This window comes from Rhinopithecus roxellana, chromosome 19 (genome assembly GCF_007565055.1).
Source record: "Rhinopithecus roxellana isolate Shanxi Qingling chromosome 19, ASM756505v1, whole genome shotgun sequence".
NCBI lineage: Eukaryota > Metazoa > Chordata > Mammalia > Primates > Cercopithecidae > Rhinopithecus > Rhinopithecus roxellana.
The window spans coordinates 79798619-79819926 of NC_044567.1; the positions used below are offsets into that span (position 1 = coordinate 79798619).

The following is a 21308-nucleotide window of genomic DNA, read 5'->3' on the forward strand; positions in this document are numbered from 1 at the left end:
TTTGTTGGTTCTTTCTGTTTGGTAGTTGTACTACATCTAAGTTGTTTATTTTGTTAGGAGGATTTTGTTGTCATCATGAAATATTTTGAGATTCAATACTTGTGTTTATTCAGTCATAATATTCTTATTATGTAATAGCTCCTGATAGTAGATACAGGGATTGATTGAAGCAAAGCAGGTGTATTAATAAACTCAGTATTCATTAAAGCAGCTTGGGTTGCCTGCAGAAATGGCAGAGCATCCCCAAGGCTGAGGGAGGCGGGGCTCCTCTGTGGGTAGCAGACTTCATCCGCAGGACCATGTGCAGCACAGGCTGCGGGTATTAAAGGAGGGATCGAGAAACTGATATGACCAGAGGCACTTGGGAGGATAGGGGATCGGGTAAGCCATAGCGTAGACACCCAGAAAATAAGCCAGGAGTGTTTAGTGTGAAAAAAAGAATAAGGCCGGGGGCACAGTGGCTCACCCCTGCAATGCCACCACTTTGGAAAGCCGAGGTGGGTGGATCATTTGAGGTCAGGAGTTCGAGACCAGCCTGGTCAACATTGTGAGACCCCCATCTCTAATAAAAATACGAAAATTAGCCAGGCATGATCGTGGATGCCTGTAATCCCAGCTACTTGGGAGGCTGAGGCGGGAGAATCACTTGAACCTGGGAGGTAGAGGTTGCAGTGAGCCAAGATCATACCACTGTACTCCAGTCTGGGCAACAGATCTAGACTCTGTCTTAAAAACAAACAAACAAACAAAAAAACAGTAAGTTGCAGGACTTGGCGGGAGAGCTGCCTTTCTAGGAAGAAGGGAGGACTCACCTTGGGAACTCCATGTGCTGACCCAGACCACTGACAAGGCGTTATCAGGGGAGAGCATTTTACACTACCCTGAAAACAGCTTCCAATGAGCAGATGTTTCCAGCAACAGAACAAGGACTGCAGAACAGGGAGGCTGAGGGGGCTTACCAAGGAATGCCAGCTCTGATCTGGGCTGAAGCAGCAGTGATGGTTCCCCTAGGCTGGAATTTGACATGAGGCTAGGATGGACATTGGGTTTTCTCTCTGGAATACCTCACCTCCTCCTGTGTCACCTGGCTAATTCATACTCTTCCTTCAGGAATCAGAGTTGGCCGGTGGTTCACACCTGTAATCCTAGCACGTTGGGAGGCTGAGGCGGGTGGATCATGAGGTCAAGAGATTGATACCATCCTGGCCAACATGGTGAAACCCCGTCTCTACTAAAAATACAAAAATTATCTGGGCGTGGTGGTGCACACCTGTAGTCCCGGCTATTTGGGAGGCTGAGGCAGGAGAATCACTTGAACCCAGGAGGTAGAAGTTGCAGTGAGCCGAGATTGGGCCACTGCACTCCAGCCTGGTGACAGAGCGAGAGTCTGTCTCAAAAAAAAAAAAAAAAAAAAAAAAAAATCGGAATTAGCATCTCAGGAGGTTTTCCTGACTATGCCCTGTCCCCCCATGGACTCCTTTCTTCCTCTCCCTGCCCCCAATTCAGTTGCTTCTCTTCCACCTCCTGCGTACCTCTTTGAAGACTTTCATACCACTTGCTGTAATTGTTTCTCTGTGTCTGCCCATACACTGTGGCCCTTGAGGTTAAAACCTACCTTTCATCTCCCCGTCCCTGTCCTCAGTGCTTACACAGAATCTGGCGTGTATCTGGCTCTCAACAAATATTTACTGAATTAGCAAGTAAATGAATAGAGATCAGAGAGATTGTGCTTGAGTTAACCTTGACGTTAGACAGAATTTCTGTTCTAACTTTTTTCACGTCAAAACCATTCTAACAGGTTTTTCTGAGCCAATCTGTTGTGGCCTCTTAGCATAACGGATAGTTACTGAGAAAACAGAACAACACCGAGTTCTTGGCGCAAGTGCCATCTAGTTGAGATCTGCAACTTCCATGCTTGTGACGAGGTTGAAAATTACTCATCAAGCTGTTTTTGCAAAGCGGTTTCTGCATTTCAGTTTACGCGTGAAAAGTCCACTCTCTGTCTGTGTTGATGACCGTAACGTGGACCATCTAACAGCTAGGGTGTTTAGGGTGGATGTGAGTACGGCTACAGGTTCCCTTTTGCTTATTGAAATAGAATAACCAGAGAAGAACAAGGCAAGTTTTAAAAATAACTTGGTACACATGTAGGTGAAATAACCTTACCTCTCAGTAGCTGAGGAAAAAAAAAAGGTCTCAATGCTGGCTGTTGTTCCGGGATATTTTTAGTAAGACGGCCCTGTCATCTTTGATGGTCAACGAAGGAATAATAATGGCAGAAAAATAGATTAGGCGAGGAGAAGGCTACGGGCGCTGTTTGGTGTTTCATTTAATTTCCACCTCACCCACCAGAGAAAAGCAAACATAAGCAGAGGCTGATCATGAGCACAGTAGAAAGGAAAATGTGATGTGTCCTTTCCTTGTATTGGTTGATAATATGTGATTTGCTTATACCACATACTGCTGGGAGGTATTTTCAGTCTGTGGCTTTGTAAATTGAAGGGCCTCCTAAGAAACTCCTGTTTCATAAGATATTCCCCGTCTTAACTTTATTCAGGAAAAAAATATGATTTTTCGGAGTTGCTTAATAGTTTTTAGCTTTTTAAATAGGTATAGTTTATTTACCACAGCATGTGAGCTATCAGCATTTCACTGTGAATGCTACCGGAAAGGTTTGTTCTATTTTTATGAGAATCTTCTTAGGGAAATCGATGAACCTGGTAACCTAATTTTAGACCTCCTGAAATTTGGCAGATGGATGGTATTTATAGTGTTCTGAATCAGTCCCTATTAGACATTTAAAAATAGTCACATCATTAGAGAATACGTTCAAAAAAGAAAAGATTTTTAACCCAAAATCTAATGCCCAGAAAATTTTTAGTCTCCTAAACTGGGTGTGCATTTTGGTAACAGTTTCTAAAAAGCCTTTTTGTACTCTCCTCGTTCTCTTTCCTGTGTGATGCTGCTGTTGTCATGGAAACAGATCTTGGAGTTGCTTTGTTAATACCGTGTAAGGGACTCCCTGATATGGAGAGTTACTGCAGGTCATTATCATCAACACAGAGCTTTAATATCAAGCGTTGTGCTGTGATGTGTACACTACAAAGCACGGAAATCTGTGTTTGGAGGTTACACTAAAGACATTTAACCTTGACACCCACAAACACTACACAAACATCAGGGTCTTCAGTCATAGAACCTTGAAAAGTAGAGGCAGTGAGCTCATGCTATTTCTATTGCAGATGGTGAGTTCTGTCCTGGGTTGGGCCCGGCCATTGTTACGTGTTCCATTAGGGTTGCCTTGTTGAGAAAGGAGGATTTGGAAGATTGTTGAGAGTCCAGGAAAGGAGCAAGCCGAAAGTTCGCAGGGATTGTTGGAAATTTCCAACAACAGTTTAGAGATGGAAATTGGCTCTCTGGATGAAAAATGGCTGTGCATATTGTGTTTGAGTGCTTGGAGGCCTCTAGCTAGAATGTTTTATTAGCAAGCTTGCAGTCACATATTCATACAAGGCATTTTATGATGTACGTGATTTTGTTGATTGGGGCCTAAGGTGGGGGTGAAGCAGTTGGAAGGTATAGTGGACCCTTGCTGCCCTGGGACTGTCTCTTGCCTTCCCACTTATCAGCAAATACCCTGGCCCTCAGTTTCCTCACCTTTCAATTGGTGATTCTTTTATAAGTTATACTGGGAATTAAATGGGGTGGATGACGATAAAGGATCTTGATGTGCCTGGTGCTTGGTAAGCACTAATTCCTCCAGCCCCCACTTACTTCAACATTCCCTATGCCAGCGGTTCTCAAAGGGGCCTCCCAGACCTACAGCATCAATATCACTTAGAAGCTCATTAGCAGATATTCTCACACTGCAGATCTTCAGAAGCAGCAAGGCAGTGGCTGGGGCTTGGCATTCTGCATTTCCCAAGCTCTCCAGTCTATGTTTGAGAACCACAACCCTAGACTATGTTTCTGGGGCCAAGATTGCCTTGGATATGGTTGAGTGCAGTTCTCCTTACCATGTAAGATTCCTAGCAATTCCCAGAGCTCATACACTTCACTGTTAAAATAAGGTGTTGGATGAGGTGGCTTTTGGATTCCTAAGCTATTGGAAGACCAGGATAACTGGTTTTGTTTGTTTTGGCTGAAATGCAGTGATCTGATCATAGCTCACTATAGCCTCAGGCACATGCCACCCACACTGCTAATATTTTTGTTGTTGTTATTAAGACAGAGTCTTGCTCTGTCACCCATGCTGGAGTGCAGTAGTGTGATTTCGGCTCACTGCAACCTCCACCTCCTGGGTTCAAGCAATTCTCCTGCCTCAGCCTTCCAAGTAGCTGGGATTATGGATGCCTGCCACCATGCCTGGCTAATTTTTGTACTTTTAGTAGAGAGGGGGTTTTGCCATGTTGGCCAAGCTGGTCTCAAACTCCTGACCTCAGGTGATCCACCCGCCTTGGCCTCCCAAAGTGCTGCGATTGCAGGCGTGAGCCACCGCGCCCAGCCCACCCTGCTAATTTTTAAATCTTTTATAGAGCCAAGGTCTTGCTATGTTGCCCAGGCTGGTCTCAAAACTCCTGGCCTCAAGGAATCCTTCTGCCTCAGCCTCCCAGGGTGCTGGGATTACAGGTGTGAGCCATCTCAAAAAACAGAATAACTTTGAATACATAGGTCTATTTGTATTTGTCTTGCTATCAAAAGGCACGTTGAGTTCAGCTTATCAAAGTTAATGCAGTTAGCAACCATTTTTCCCCTAAATTTCAGATATCTAGATTTATTATTTAGAATTATACTTTCTCCTTGGGCTGAAGAAACAGTTGGCCCACACTTTTCTAACTCTATATTCTTCATTCTTATTCCAAAGTGACTGCTGATTTCTGACTTTTAAAACCCAAAATATTTCTTCCTAAACTCACCAAGAAAAGTAAAATGACTCCAGTACCACTTGCCACTGCTATTTTAGAGCCTGTGAAATTCTCTGAGGTCTGTCATTCCTGATTTTATTGCTTTGTAAAGGCCTGCTATAGAATGTTTTTTAAAAATACAATGATTTAAAAGTCTCCATGCCAGGGCATCACTGGCACATGAGGCAGGAGGTCTTCATGTAGGAGATGCTTCAGAGACAGTGTGGCTTGTGGCGGCCTCAGGACTCTGGGCATCTGTCCACTCAGTACAAACCAAATTGCAACTTCAACTGATTTTGATTTGGAAATTGCCCCCTTAAAAAAAAAAAAGTACTAAAAATGTTTGACATTTACCAGATTTCTGCAGCAGTCTGCAGTTTCTCTTGCAAGTGTATTCACAGACAGTGAAAGGAAGTATTTGGCAATTGCTAACTCATGTTTTTATATAGTGTAGAAGTCCAAAGTTGGTAATAATGTCATATTACAGTGAAGGGGATCTATAGTGTAAAGTATAATGACCATAAAAGAGTTTTCATTTTTATAGTTTTTAAACATGATTTCAGCCTCCAGAGGCAAACTCCTGTGTAAGGATAATGGTTGTGCGTGGCCACAGAGATTTTTTCTTTCTTTAATTCTCAATTGCTTTTCACACTTAACTTTTTCTAATAAGTACTATCTCCTAAGATCCTATATGATGGTACAAATGACAAAATAAGGTTGATCTTTTTTTCTAAGAAAGACTAAACTGTGATTTTTTTTTTCTTTTTGGCTAATTAGGACAAATAAAAGTAAACATCCAATTATGTAGTGATGAATCGAGTCATCTGGCTGGAGCTGGATTCTTCAGTGTCTTAAGTTACAGTAAATATTGAAAAGAAGGACTTCATGCAGGAGGACTGTTTTCAAAAAAAAAAAAAAAAAAAAAAAAAGAAGAAGAAGAAGACCAGTCTCAGACAAATTCAAATATCTTGTAGAGAATAAATGCCTCTTGGGTTTATGGATTTGTACCATATGTGTGAGAAGAGAAAATAGGGTCAAGAATTGTTGTATTTCTTGACTCTTTGAAAGGCAAGAACGTTGGCTTGGGAAATAGGGACACGTGGTTTCTAGTGTTAGATAAATCTTCAGAAAACAGAATACTCTTTGAAATAACAAAATGCTTGAGTGAAGGAAAGAATTGAGGAACGAATTTAAATTTAGCTCTGAAAGAATTCTTCAGTCTGTGGTTCCCTTAGCTACTGTTCAATCTCTCATTTTCATCTTAGCCGTATTTTAGCTTCCATCCTGTGTGACGGAGACAGGGGTCTTTCTCTTGGTTTGGAGCACACATCCCTCAACATGTCCACTAGGGAGCTCCTGGGCGACGGGTCCTGCAGGTGGATGTGGACCAGGAGTCCTGTGGGAGGAACGTGTCCCTGGGGAGAGCTGGTGGACACCCCCAGTGGCTGGCCACCTGGGGCGAAGCCAGTGGAACCTGACTGTGGCAGGGTGAGAACACTAGCATTTTATAATACCCACTTTTTTTTTCACTTCTTGCAGTTTCTGTTTATTTCCTGTTAGCATTTAGTAGTATCTTTACCAGTTTATCTCAGTTATGCTAGGCAAAAAGGAGCTCTTGTCAATCGGCAGGACCAAAAGGAGAGAATAGGCAGGGGGAAGAGGGGACAGTAATCGAAGTAGGAGCACCTTGAGCGAAGTGAAACATGGGATGGAAGTGGAGGCTCCTGTTTGTGATCTCCCAGAGAGGCTCAAGTCCATTGCCAGGTGCTGTGTGGTTGTGTAATAAAGAGATCAGATTCTTCCTGTACAGGAGGTTCATGCTGAACCCCACCTTTGTTGAAGGGGAGGAACTAGCTGCCCAAGGCATGCTTGCAGGAGGGAAGGCTAAGACACACAGTTTATGTGCATAGCAATGAAAGCCGTAGTGTCTGTTCTGAAGTTTGGGAAAATAGTTGTGAGACTGTCTAGTTGGGTCTGTCATTGGCTGACGTGTAGTATGTGTGGGTAGCTCATAAAAACAAACAAACAAACAAAAAAACGCCAGGCCCCAAAGGAAGAGGGCATTATTCATAATGAAACCCACTATGAATCCAATGGGGCCTTGATTTCTGCCCCTTCCTGGGCTGTGCCATCAGGACTTCTTTGATAGACCTTCCATGTCATCATGAATTCTGTTACTGATCCTGGAGTAAAGATTTGGTGCCCTCTGGTTTCCAGCAGTGTCCAGAGATGTCCACGGAGGATTTGGGTGGGAAGGATTAAAGTTTGTATACAGGAGAGAAGACTGTACTCTCTAAAGTGTGTGTGGCCTGAGTTCCTGGTAAAGGTGGGCTTGGGTCAGGTTCTGGTCATACTGTCATTCTGGCTGCAGAAAAATAGAAGCAAGATGAGTTAATCAGTGTAGGATTTCAGGGTGTGGGGCACTGACCCCCCAAATTTGGCTGCACGTCTGAATCACCTTGGGTACTTTCCAAATTGCATTCCCCCAGTTCCTCCCCGAAATTCAGGCAGGTCGTTCTTGGGAAAAATCAAGAGTTACAAAGCACAAACTTTGGAGTCAAATAGCACTTGGGTTGAATCTCAGCATCAGCATCTTTTATTAGTTGTATGACCTTGAGCAGGGCATTTAACCTCTCCAGACCAGTTTGTTGTGGGCAGAAGACAAACAATCCTACTTATTTATAGATTTTTGGGATGAATTAGATGAAATAATGCACGTAAAATGCCTACCTCTTTGCCCAGCATATAGTAATCATTCAATAAATATTAGCTTATGTTTAACCAAAATGTGTGTGTCAGATCCCTGCTTAGCACTGTGGGAATGTGCAATAGAATTAGAAAAGTCATACTCCCTTCCCTGAGAATATGGCTGAGAAAAGCAAATGCACCTGACTATTTGGTGAGCTCTGGCAGGAGGAGGGGACATTGTAATGAAGCTCAGATTGCTGGAAGATGCTGGAAGGATGCACTTGGGACCTAAGGCAGGTCCAGGGTGGTGCCTGGTGGACACAAAGAAGGCAGTGACTTTCAGAGCGAGCGTCAGAGGGGCTTGTAATGAACAGAATTGCCTTCTGATGATGTCAACATATCTAATACAAGACTCTGACTAATTACTATTTATAGTTGCTTATATTCAAAAGCTTGTTTATGCTGCAAGTAAGGCTGAAAACTGTCAGCAGGGTGTAGTGGAAAGAGCTCAGAGCTGAGTCTGAACTCCTCAATTTTTATCCCATCTCTGCTTCTGACTAGCTAGGTGACATCAGACAAGCCTTGCAACTCCCAGGCCTCAATTCTGCACTGTGTACAGAGTGTGTGTGAGTGGGAGGAGATGAGGGGCCACACAACTGCTGGGGTCTTCTAGCTCTAACATTCAACACAAACATTGACTGCACTTCTTTCCCAAAACTGACCGTGTGTCCTGATTTTCAATTCCTGATCCTCTGTAAGGGACATTGTTCAGTGGAAGACTGTGTTTTGCTAATTTGTTGCTTGCGATTCAGATTCCTTTAAAGTTAGCAAAGAGCATTTTTGTTCTATTGGAATGATATAGGAAGTATCCTTCATTATGTTTTCATTTGGTTTTGAGTCACAAGAAACTGTTACGTTGTTTTGGGAGACCGATGTGGGAATGTCTTAGCACATCATTTCTCTGCTCTAATTTTAAACACGGGTAGTCCCTGACTTATAAACAGTTGACTCGAGATGACCCACATGTACAGTTAGTACTGTCTCAGATGCAGAATCCAGTTCTCATCTCCTGCAGAACTCTTCTGTAATTTTTCAATCAGAACACCTAGGAGATGTCTATTCTTCTCATTTCACAGATCTTCACTGCTTGCCTTTTATGGGCCGGGTTCTCTTCTGTGCCCTGGGTATCCAACAGTGAACTAAACAGACAAGTCTCTGTGCTCACAGAGCTTAGGTTACAGTGCCATTGGCCTGGAAGGCACGCTTGCCTATTGCCCCAGGTGAGGAGGAGCCTGTGACAGGTGTCTAGGTCTGTCTTCCTATATCCAAGATCATTTCCCCCACCTCTTCCCTGCAAGGAGACTAAGTCATAAAACCACAATACCCTTTTATGTAGAAACAATAGAATATGTGACTGCTAGGTATATGTAGTATATTACAAAGAATAGCCACAGATCCTCCCATCCTGGTTACATGTTCCCTTATAACATGTCTTTGCCATGCTTTCAGTCAGGTGTCTATTTCTCTACTCCTATGAGTCGAGTGGCTTTGTGACTTCCTTTGACCAGTAGAATGCAGCGCAGTTGACATCATGGTAAGGTACTAAGTTGAGGTGTTAAGAGGCCTCACATATCCCACGCCTGCTCCTTCACTCAGAACTTCTGCAGCTGATTACCCTCCTGGAGGAAGTTCTGATTACCCTCCTGGGGGATGGGAGACCACGTGGAGCAGAAATGAGTGTAAACCAAACCAGCACCATTGAGTTAGGCTGTCAGGCACCTGCAGCTATGTGAGCTTTCACCAGCTTAAAAGTCTCAAGATGCTCACCATCAGCATCATATTTTTTTTGTTACTAATAATTGAAAGATGTAAATATTTATGAACTTAATATGGATATTAATATATTTCCTATTTGTCATGAATGAAATAGGCCCTGGAAGGTTGGCATTGGAAAATGCCTTTCACATTTTGGACCATCCAGTTAGAGACACATTTTTGGAAAAGAACCACTTGAAATCTGGTGCCCAGCTGTACATGTGTTTTGTGGAGAGAGAGAGATTAGCACTGGCACATGGGAGACAGTGGTTAGTGAAGGGTGCAGGATTGCCAGGGCACATGGATCTGTTTCAGATGGATGTAAATAGAGTATACTGGAAGGGTGTGTGTCTAACATGACCCTGACTAGAGTTTGGACCAGTGTGGTTTCATTCCGGGGGGACTGACACTTATTTCTTTCCTGGAAGTGTTGATGAAAGTCACGACTCAGTCATATCAGAAGTGTAAGACCAAAGTGGAAAACAAACTCCTGTCTTCATGAATGAAACAGAAACATGTCAGAGCCACTCCATACTCTTTTTCCTGTCTTCCAAAAGTCTTTTGTTTGTTTTTTTTTTTTTAATTCAGAAGAAGGTCTGGGAATATTCTGTGCACATAATTATTTTATAAACAATATTTTGTTTAATGCCCTTGCCAATAATACTTCCTATAAATAAACAATAAGAGTCATAATGGTTCCAGATTGCCTTTATAATAATGATATACCATATGTTTAAAGAAATGGTCTAAAAGACATACTGCTGTGATTGAAAAATTTTTGGAAATTGTGTATGCTTACTGTATATTGCTCTACAGAAATCTGTTTTGATCAGTGGATAAAAGCAGTTACACATAACTATGAGGAAATCTTGAGAACATTTATTAGTAATTAAATATATAGCTGAAATATGTGTCTATATGTATATCTGAAAATTATTTCACAGGAGATGGTTTTCAATGAAGATGATTGGATGGCTTTGAAATAAATACGTGGTTTGGTTTATGATTAATGGATTTATTAATTGGCTGTGGTCACCTAACAATCCACCCCAGAAGTTGGTGGCTTTACAGCAAAAATCATAGTATCACTTACAGTCCTGTTATCACTTGCAGACATAATCTGCATGTCACATGAAGGTTGGCTGATTTCACCTGTGCTCAGCTAGGCACCTCGGCCTCTCATTGTGAGGCTGTGAAGGGACTCTGCGCCATGTACTTCTCCTCTACCTCTGACCAGGGGGAAGCTAACTTGGGTGTGCTCTTCGCAGGACTAAGGGGACAAGGCAAAACCAGGAGGATGGGCAGAAACTCTAAGTCTGCTTCTAGGCTTGGTAGGGGCATGTGGTTACTTCTATCTCATTATGTTGGCCAAAGTGAGTCACGTGGCTAAGCTCAAAGTTAGGAAGCAGGGAAATATACTGTATCTTTAGGGGAGGAATTTGAAAGTCATATGAAAAAAAAGGTATGGATACTACACCCAGGGATGAAGATTTGGGGCCAGTAATGATATTCACCGCTGTGTCTGTGTGACTCCTAAGAAGAGCCAAGACTTGTTAAAGATGAGCAGAGAGGTAAATTAGTTTAGAGATGGTGAAGAGGCAGTTTGGGGATACTTTGGTCTGCATATAACATGAAGACATCTGTCTTTCCCTGTATACCAGGGGTTGCAAACTATAGCTTATTGGGCCACATCCTGCCCAAGGCTTATTAGAACACAGCTGTGTCTAGTAGTTTGTGTGTGTCTTGTGTACAGCTGCTCAGCCCTGCCACAGACAGTTGAATACCTGAGGCAGAGACTGAGTGGCCTGCGGAGTTGAAAACATTGACTACTGGGCTCTTTGCAGATAAAACTAGCTGACCCCTGTTTTATATGATGCAACTGAATAGAAGCCATTCGGCTATAATCTCCACCTCTCTACCTGCCCACCCCACACCCGCCCCAGTTCCTTTTGGGGTTTTCCTGCTGTGCTTTGCATTCTCATTATTCTGTGTTTTTATAAAATAGGTAAAATAGGAGGTAAAGTAATCCTGGTGCCTGGCTGTTGGCACTGATGACCAATGCAATTTGCATCCACGGGTCATAATCCTTAAAGTTTATAAGGCGACAAATTGCAGATTAGAGAACATACAAATGAGGGAGCCAGTGGCTACTTTTGCCTTTATTATTAATGTTTTGTGGCTCTGCGGGTCATTCATGATGTTAGACAATAGGGTGATTATTTCTGTTCTGCTGAAAGACAATCTGATTGTGTTTTGTGTAGAATGAGGCACTGATCCGCTCTGCCTGCTTCCCACGAGAAATGCCGCAGACCTTTGTCTGCTCAAACCTCCTCCCGTCAGCTCTGGTGTTGTGATGGAAGTAATTGCCCAGGGTTCATGGGTCAGCATATATCTGTACTGCTGTTTATTTTTCTTTCGACTTTTTAATGACTAAAACCACTTTCTTGTAAAATATACAAAGACATTTTAAAAGACTGTCCATTGTATTTTTCTACCCCCTTAACATATATTGATAACGATCTTTTTAACTGGGTGGGACTTGATTTGGTTTAAAAACAATAATCTTGGTGACTATATGGAAATATGGAAAATGTTTAATACCGTATTCCATTAAAAACATGATACAGGTTGGGTGTGGTGGCTCACGCCTGAAATCCCAGCACTTTGGAAGGCCAAGGCGGGGCAGATCACTTGAGGTCTGGAGTTCGAGACTAGCCTGGCCAATGTGGTGAGATGGTGAGACCCTGTCTCTACTAAAAATACAAGAATTAGCCAAGTGTGGTGGCAGGCACCCGTAAGCCCAGCTACTCAGGAGGCTGAGGCAGGAGAATTGCTTGAACCCAGGAGGTGGAGGTTGCAGTGAGCTGAGATCGCACCACTGCACTCCAGCCGGAGTGACAGCGAAACTCTGTCTCCCCCCCCGCCCCCCCCCCCCCAAAAAAAAAGATGCAGAATTGCTGCAGGTATACGATTGCAACCATGGAATAAATAAGTGCATACATGTGGTAGACAGAATGATGTGCCTTCCCCCTGAAGATATCCATGTCCTAATATCCAGACTCTGTGATTGTGTTTCCTACATGGAAAAGAATATAATGCAGATGTGGTTAAGTTAAGGGTCTTGTAAGAGATTACCCTGGGTTATTTGGGTGGGCCCAATATAATCACAAAGGTGAGAGTGAGGGATGAACTCACAAAGGGATGCGGAAGTAGAGTTGGGAGGGCTGCACTTCGAACATGGAGGAAGGGGCCATGAGCCAAGGAATACAGGTGGTCTCTTAACGCTGGAAAAGGCAAGGGAAGCAGAGGCCCCCAGAACTCCTGCTAGCACCTCCATTGTAGCCTTATAAGACTCATTTTGGAAGTCTGACTGCAGACCTGTGAGATAATCAATTCGTGTTGCTTTAAGTCACTAAGTTTGTGGTATTTTCTTTTACAGCAGCAATGAAAAACTAATATGGTACATAAGACTGGAAGGGAAGATATTTTAAAATGATAGTTGGAAGTACAGTGTATTTTAGTTTGTGTATTTTGATAGGGTGTTGTGAGTTTGGTTGGTTAAGACTAAGAGGCAACAGATGACTTTTAAATGTTAGAGGAGGGAAAAATGGTAGAGTTTAAAGTTCAGAATCAAGTACAAATGACGAATAAGCCCAGCAAAATTGTTCTCCAATTTGGGTTTTGATGTATTGGGTTCAAATGGTTCCAGCCTTAATGGAGAAGCCAGCTTCTTTTTTCTTGTCTTTTTATTGTTTTTAAGCCTCTGTCTGGTTTTCAATAGAGTCTGAACTTAAATATCATCTTTGATTACTATTGGTGTCCTTGTAGTTAAGGTCTTTGCAAAAGTTTGCGTGCAAGTATTAAGCTAAAAACATGTTTTTAAACTTTCACAAATGTTATAAGATGACAGTAGCATTCTGTAACATAGACATTATGGTAATAGCGATTTTCTCTCCATCCCTATTTTGTCCAGCGATTTCCAAGTTATAAGATGTGAATAAGACTAACTGTTCACTTCCACCAGCAGCTGACCTGGTGGGCTTTTGAGTTCAAAGAGTCATTTCTTTGTCTTACCTCCAGCACTGGAGGGCTGTGTGACATCGCAGAGCCTTGTTTCTCATTGATTAAAGGAGCTCGTGCCTTATAAAGCCCCTGGTAAGGGCCATGGAGCTCATGGGCCATCAGGCTTCCTGCCTATCACCTGTGGGTGGAATTGACCTTACCCAATGAGTTCTGTTCATCGGGTCACCCGGGAGGGAGTGGCCCATGGGTGGAATGACAAAATCTCACAGTCAGTCTTTGCAGTTTTCTCCACAGGTAAAATGAGATTTTGGAAAATTTTCATTTGTTTGTATTTGTCCCAAGGCGAGTCTTACATATTTTGAGCAACAAAACGAAGATCATTATGAAAATGTCCTTATGGAAGCACTCTAGGGCCATTGCTCATTTTTATGAGTCCTTGTGCTAAGTCCCTGAGCACTGTGGCTCCTGGCTTAGCTGGCTAAATCAGAGTCACAATTCTCTTCTTAAGCCTCAAAATAAGCTGCTGATGATACTTGCCTGTTGGGCAGACTAATCAAATACATTTGATGTTTCAGCTAACTCCAGATACTTTTCCTGGCTCCTCCTTGGGTCTTTTAACTGTCATCCCAGATCCGCGGCGTGCAATGAGGAAAACTGAGTCAGGGAGGAAGTAGGATGCCTTTTGCCGCGATGAACCACGTTAGCTTTGGATCGTCCGTAGAATGCACCCTGAACAGTTCTTGGAAAATGAATGATTATTTGGCTTCTGCCCCACGTTCAGTTTTCTTTGGCAGCTGCAAACATATCCTAGCTAGAATCTTTATCGTCTTGAAGTTCATCAAAGATTTTGAGCAGTCACGGTGGAGACATAACCTAAATACATTCATTCCCGTTGAGACAATTATTTGGTTTGAGCCACAGGAGGAGGAATAAACACATGAATATATTTTATTGAATCCCAGAGACCCTGAAACACCAAGACTCACTAATATATGCACACATGGATGGCAGAATCATAAACCTCACCTGACCTGTCAGTGTACTCTCAGTTTTTCAGGTTCTCCCCAAACAGGGAAACTGAAAAATACTTGGGCAGAAAGAAAATATCATCAAATAACACCTATTTCTTTTCAGCTCTAGAGATGGCTGGATATCGAAAGCACCACAGGAGCTGTGCAATTTGTTGCCTCTTTTCAGCCCTCAGCTGGACTCTCAGTTTTCAAGAGGGAGAAAACGAATGTTTCCCAGCATTCTCTGTCCTCTGCTCCAAAGAAGTGAGGAGGTGGTGGCTTCCAAACCTTCTGTGTTTTCTTATTGCTGTTAGAGGGATCAACTGCATGTTTCCTGAGGGAAAAGGGTGGCTCACTGACCTACCTGAAGGCATTCTTGCAGTGGAAGCTAGGCAAGAGAATCCAGGGGTTTCTTTTGCAGATTTCTGTGCAGTGTCCCTGCCATGATGCTGCCTAAAATGTGAATATTCCTTCCCTGCGTTTCAGAGGTGGCAATATTGGGGCAAGTGGTGGAGATCTAAAAAAAAATCATCTTTGTGCTCCCTACCTTGCCCCTGGTATGGATTAAATAGCCAGCACCCTCCTTCCCTTATACCCTGGGGCCTCCTGATAATACTTTCAGTTGCTCCATTGATTCCTTAGATTTTTGGCACACAAGGGCCCACGTTGTGTCCTCCTGACAACACTTTCAGTTGCTCTATTGATTACTTAGATTTTTGTTGGCAATTAGGAGCTTTTCAGTAACATTCTTTGCTCCAACTGTAGTCTCTGCTGGCTCCTGTTCACTCAGGAAACACCTGAGCACAGGGCTTCAGGAAAGCCTTCTATTAAATGGGCAGAGGCCCCAGCAGGGCCCCTGTGTTTTCATCTGCACAGCCAGAAATAGCTGGAGGGCAGGAGGAGCCGCGTTCACATAGGGTTCTGCAGCTTTGGAGTCACCGTTTCTTCCAAGTACTCTTCACATCAGTGGTTCTTAACCCTGCCTGAACCATAGAGTCCTCCGAGGAGCTTTCAAATGAAGCATGGCAGCCTGGGCAGGTTGCAGGTCCATTAAATCCACATCTCCGGGGTGGGAGCCAGTGGCATCCTTGCTTTGCCAGAACTCCCTCAGTGACCCTAATGTGAAACCTGGGCTGAGAGGCTCTGCCTGAAGCTCAATTATTTTCACCTGTGGGCACAGGCGATCGCTTCCCCTTGTGGCTGTTGTCAGGAGGCAGACAATGCCCTGGGTTGTTGGCTCCCTGGAGTCTTGTTTTTACAGGGTGCCCTGTTTCAGGTGCAGCGACCTGACTGACGTTTTTACAAATAACCTTTTGGTGGCCTCCTGTCACTGCTGTCTCCCTGCAAGGGTTAAATAAGCCTCTCTTTCAGCCATTCCTTTTCACACCTGTGTCGTGTATTATTGGCAGGCCTCAGTCCTCAGGGTATCAAATGGAACTAATGGATGCCAGACATTGTGGGTATCTGCAAGTCCCTGGGCAGCAACCAGGACTTGAAGAGTAGACTTTCTCCTCAAACTATCTTCACGCTGTTTTCCTTCCCCAGACCTCAAGTCTGGAGCCCATGTTTCTAGGGGTGGAGTTTGATTTCCCCAGAGAGGAGCTGTGTTCGGCTTCTGGACTGAGGAGCTAAGCGGCCAAGCCTCTCCCAGCCCTCTGTGGATTTGCTCGTGCATTATTCAGGGCCTTTGCTGACAGAGCACCATGTTCCACTTCTGAGCAGATCAGCGTGAATTTCCAAGAGGGAACATTGCAGATGGCTTTGCCTTCAGGGATGGATTTTCTTACTCCCAAGTGACTCACTTCTGGTAAAAAAAAAAAAAAAAAAGACACAAAACCTGGAGTCCCTTGAGTCTGTCCCCACCATCCTTGCTCAGAGGGAATTAAGGAGCCAATTCAGAACTTTAAAAAAGTCACGTGATGATTCATTATCTTTTTGCTGGTCATTTCCTGGCCTGCTCCCCGACACTGACTTGTAGTTTTTCATTAGCATTTATTCATCCTTGATTTTTTTTTTTTTTTTTTTTTTTTGAGACAGAGTCTCTCTCTATCACTCAGGGTGGAGTGCAGTGGTGCGATCTCGGCTCACCGCAACCTCCATCTCCCGGATTTGAGCAATTCTTGTGCCTCCACCTCCCGAGGAGCTGGGACTACAGGCGTACACCACCATGCCCAACTAATTGTTTTATTTTTAGTAGATACAGGGTTCATGGCCAGGCTGGTAACTCGAACTCCTGGCCTCACGTGATCCGCCCAGCTCGGCCTTCCAGATCGCTGGGATTACAGGCGTGAGCCACCGTGTCCGGCCCATCCTTGAAGTTTAACTGCAACCCCATCTCCTTCCCACTTTGCATGGGCAAAACCCTACTGCAAGGACTAGAATTCCTTCCACTCACATCCCTGCTGCTGGTCTGGCCTTGCTGTCAGTTGCTGTGACCATGGACAGGTTGCCTTGCTGCCTCTCCTGAACATGGGAGGGATACAAGGTCTTTTTTCAGGGGTTGATTCCTAGCGGCTGAACAGCTGCCTTCGGTGGAATCAGTTTGCACATACAGCATCCCGGGGAGTGGAACAGTGCTTTCTGAGCACAAAACAGACATTTGCTTCCCTTCTTTCAGTGAAGAGGAATCCACAGCTGGAAAATACTGGAAGGCAATTGTAACCTTACTTAGGCAGTCAGCAACACTTCAGTCCTTTGGAAGTGGATTTTAAGGAAGAAGAGACTTCGGACAGTAGAGCTCTCTGTAATGTACCTCTTAGATAATACCTTCTTGATTCCTACACTTCTCCTCTCACCAAGTAATTCTTAAAACATGCCCTAAAACAGCAGTAAAGTCATAGGCCCTTTTTAAAATAAATTTCATGAATTCACTACTTCTTCCCCGTCACATCTTCTCTTCTTAACCAATGTAACTGCATTTGGTTTGCCTAAAAGAATAAATGTTTCCTCTGCTCCTGGGCTCACTGTTAATTCCCATGAGATAGGCCTTTGTCCTCTAAAGGCAGCAGGGCATTGGCCAAATCCCCTGTTTTACTGCGTTCCTTTTTGGAGCTCAGTATTGGCCTGTCCTGATCCCCCCTGGTTTGCCTCAGAATAATTATTAAGGCCATGTGTCTTGAAATAAGTCACACCCAAGGCTGTTAGTCTGTGTGTTGACTGCTTGATTTATAATGAATGCTGAATTTGGCTAGGCAAATGAGAAATGTGGTAGGGTCAGCCTTCTGCCTCCTCCTGGTTTACAGACTCATCTTGACCTTTTGTTTTTGCCATCTAAGGCTTTAATTTGATACCCAGTGGGTTGGTCTTAAGCAACCAGCAACTGGGCAAGATCCAGAGGAGACTGTCCAGGCTGCCGCTCCCTTGGTCAGGCAGCTCCCCCATTCCCCAGCCAGGCAGACCCTGTTTCTTTTGCGAGTTTCCTGCAAGGCTGTTGTTGACTTGGGGGAGCGGCTTTTGGTTGCTCAGGCTTCTTTCTGCTGCTGCAGAGGAATGTGTTCCCCGGTAGAGGCTGTTGGAAAGGGCAGCACAGACAAGCCGGCTTCTCAAGCATTTAAACAAGTTGTCTGGAAGTTGTCGGACTCTGCAGCGCATCAGCCCATCCCTTTGTTCCTTCTGTAATGCTGCAGTGTTTATGGAGCTCTGCCTTTTGGAGGAGTGGGAAGTGGAGCTTCCAACTTTTAGCCTATATGTTTCTGTCATTTAGAGGCAATATGAAGATTATGACCTTTTCTGGAACTGCTGCCCCCCCCCCCCCAAGAAAAACCGATTAGTTTTGATTACTTAGATTAGTTAGTTTTGATTAGTTAGAAAACGATTAGTTTTGATTACATTGACCTTGACCACTTTCTTCCCAAGTGGAGCTGACCACGATTCTGTGTTGGAGCTGAGGTTTTGTATCTGCATATTCCCCTGGGATGGGAACTGGGTCCGTTATTATTGTTCTAACGAGCAGGCGGAATCGGGGTCTCTGAGGCATGAGGGAGATTCCATTGTCTTCTGTGTATTCTGCTGGTATTTCATATCTGATGAAGGTCGCTTCTTATCCCTAATTGTCTGACTTCCTCTTGGGTTTTGTATCCTGAGTATTAGAAATCACAAGTTGATGGGGCCGAGCACGGTGGCTCATGCCTATAATCCCAGCACTTCGGGAGGCCGAGGCGGGTGGATCATGAGGTCAAGAGATCGAGACCATCCTGGCTAACACGGTGAAACCCCATCTCTACTAAAAATACAAAAAATTAGTCGGTCGTGGTGGCGGGCGCCTGTAGTCCCAGCTACTTGGGAGGCTGAGGCAGTAGAATGGCGCAAACCTGGGAGGTGGAGATTGCGCCACTGCACTCCAACCTGGGTGACAGAGCAAGACTGCATCTCAAAAAAGAAAAAGAAAAAGAAAAAAAAAAAATCACAAGTTGATCTTTCTGAACGTGGGGGCCCAATGTATTTGAGTAATAAATTTGTAACATGAGGGAAATGGACAAGTGAACCTTTTAAGGACTCATGGTAATTTGACCCTCTCCTGTATGTTTCCTTACTGACAGTGACATGAAGGGGAATTGCCTGGGGTAGACTTAGGCTGTCTAGTGTCATATGCTGATTTTATTAATCCAAAGATTCCTGATAGGAATTTATTTCCATTTCAGTGGGACTATTGTATAAAGAATGCTTTGTTACAATTATTTACTTACACCACCACCACCGTAAGTAATAATAGTAGTTAGCATTTACCCTGTGTGTGTTACCTACAAGGTGCTGTTCTCAGCACTTCATGTGAATTCTTCCTCAAATTATCCCCCAACTCTCTGAGATTGCGCTGTTACCATTTTGCTTCGTAGCTAAAGAAACATCTTAGAGTGGTTGAGTAACTTTTCCAAGGCATACTCAGCTGCAGGCAGGACTTGAACCTGCTTTGTGATTTGTGAATTCACACTTTTAACCACCCTTCACTGCCCATCTACACTGCCTCTTGCACATCTCATGTTTTGCCAGATGGGAAAACTCACCAAGGATGAGACTTCCTTAAGATCTTCTTGAGTATAAATAGGCCATCTGTTGATCTGTGTGTCCATCAGATTAGGGGCTCTTACCACAAGCCAACATATGGCAGAAAAAGAAATGTATTGATGTCTTGCGGGACGGTTAATAAACACAAACGTGCAGTACAACTTCTTTAACCTTCAGTCCTTCTTGGACCCAAATTCCCCTACCCCTGCTGCCAAGCAGGCCTCTACCTGATGGGGTGGGTGTCCCCATCAGCTCTGTGCTGGCCCAGCTTCCTTGGGGTTGGCTCTCACCAGAGTAAGGGCACAAAATACAGCTCTTGAGGGGTCTGCAGACCATCAGAGGAGCCTGAGACCTTTTCTTGGCGGCTCCTGTTGGATCTGTCCTTCCCTTTTTAATCCTAGTGGGATCTCCTCACTACCTGGTCACTGTCTCTGTTCTCACAACAAGATTTAAACAGTTACAGGATATCAGAGAACTGTGAGACCACAAAGTCTTCTAGTCCATTCCCCTCCTTTTAATGAATGGCCCACACAGCTGTGTGGTTGTATCATCCAAGCCAGACCTCCAGTTTCCTTTTCAATAAATACCTACCATTGAAATAAAAGTGAAAACTTACATCAAAACAGCATCATGCCTGGAACATAGTGAATGGACAGCATTTCCTTTCTTTCCCTTCCTTATTCCCCTGATTATTAATTATTTGCCTGACTTTGGATAGCTGTTGGCTTCTGTCCTCTGATATTAATGTACTCATAATTTCTGTTTCTTACCTGGTTTTGGACTAATTGTTCTTTTTTTTTTTTTTTGCACATGCTCTGCCTCTCCAATTCTGACATTTCTTGCAGTCCTTTCAGTATATTTCTGATCACAGTCCCAAATGACATTGAGAAGCCCTGATAGGAAAATGGTGTGTAAGAAACATGAGCTGTTTGTCTATGTGACTAGAACTTTCCTGGTGTACTCTGTCCAGTTCAGACCATCTGAATGCAGTTGTCTGACTTGCAGATAGATCCTCCACTGATCCGTCATTCAGAGAAAAGCCGCGGAAAACACACAAGATTAGAAAAATAAAACCCACGTGTAAAGGCTGTAATGAGGTTACAGCATAGATTATACAGTCTGGGTAAAGAAGGATAATGCAAATTAAAATATCTGAAATATTAGAATAGCATAAACATAGTTAACTTCAGAGCTGGAGGACCCAGGTTGAATCTTGCTTCTTCCCTTACTGGCCATGTAACTTTGGGCTTCTTGCTGAACCCCTCTGAGCTGCAGAAGGGAAATTGCTGTTGTTGATGTCATCATCACCAATGGCCACAGTAGAAGCTATCAGTGATGGTGGTTATCACTATTATTATCATTGTTGTTAGTAAGGAGAGCTAACGAGATGGCTCCAACTGCTCTTCCCCCGTGGGAATTAGTTTTCTGCAGTGGATCATGTGACAGATTCCTGTGGATTCCTGGGACAGATTCAGCCACCTGTCCTTTCTTCTATCCTCCTATACTCATCAGATTGAGCACCATGTGGGTCCAGGCCCTGCGATGAGTGCTCGATAGATAGAGGTGAATAACGGGGGCTTAGTCTCACGGAGCCGGCCTGTAAAATCCCCTCCACCATATCCAGTGCATACAGCTGGGCATTCTTTGCGTAGATCACCCCAGTTATTAGAATCTGTGTTTCGGTAATTCACTCTCTGGGCTCCAGTTCTTCCTTGTGAATTTTACTCTCAGGGAAGCCCTGACTGTGCTCCTGAAGCTGTTTTTTATTCATAGTAATTTAGCATGTGTCCAGGAATTGAGGACTCTTGCCTACCCAGGATCAGAGATGGGGAGGAAAACCACGGTGTTTCAGTCCTTTTTTTCTTTT

General features: G+C 43.8%; 1 protein-coding gene across 2 annotated transcripts in view; it reads left to right on the top strand.

Annotated features, from left to right (window-relative positions):
* The window catches only part of PRKCA (protein kinase C alpha), a 518814-nt gene that overhangs the window by 220394 nt on the left and 277112 nt on the right, over window positions 1–21308 (top strand). The window lies entirely within an intron of this gene.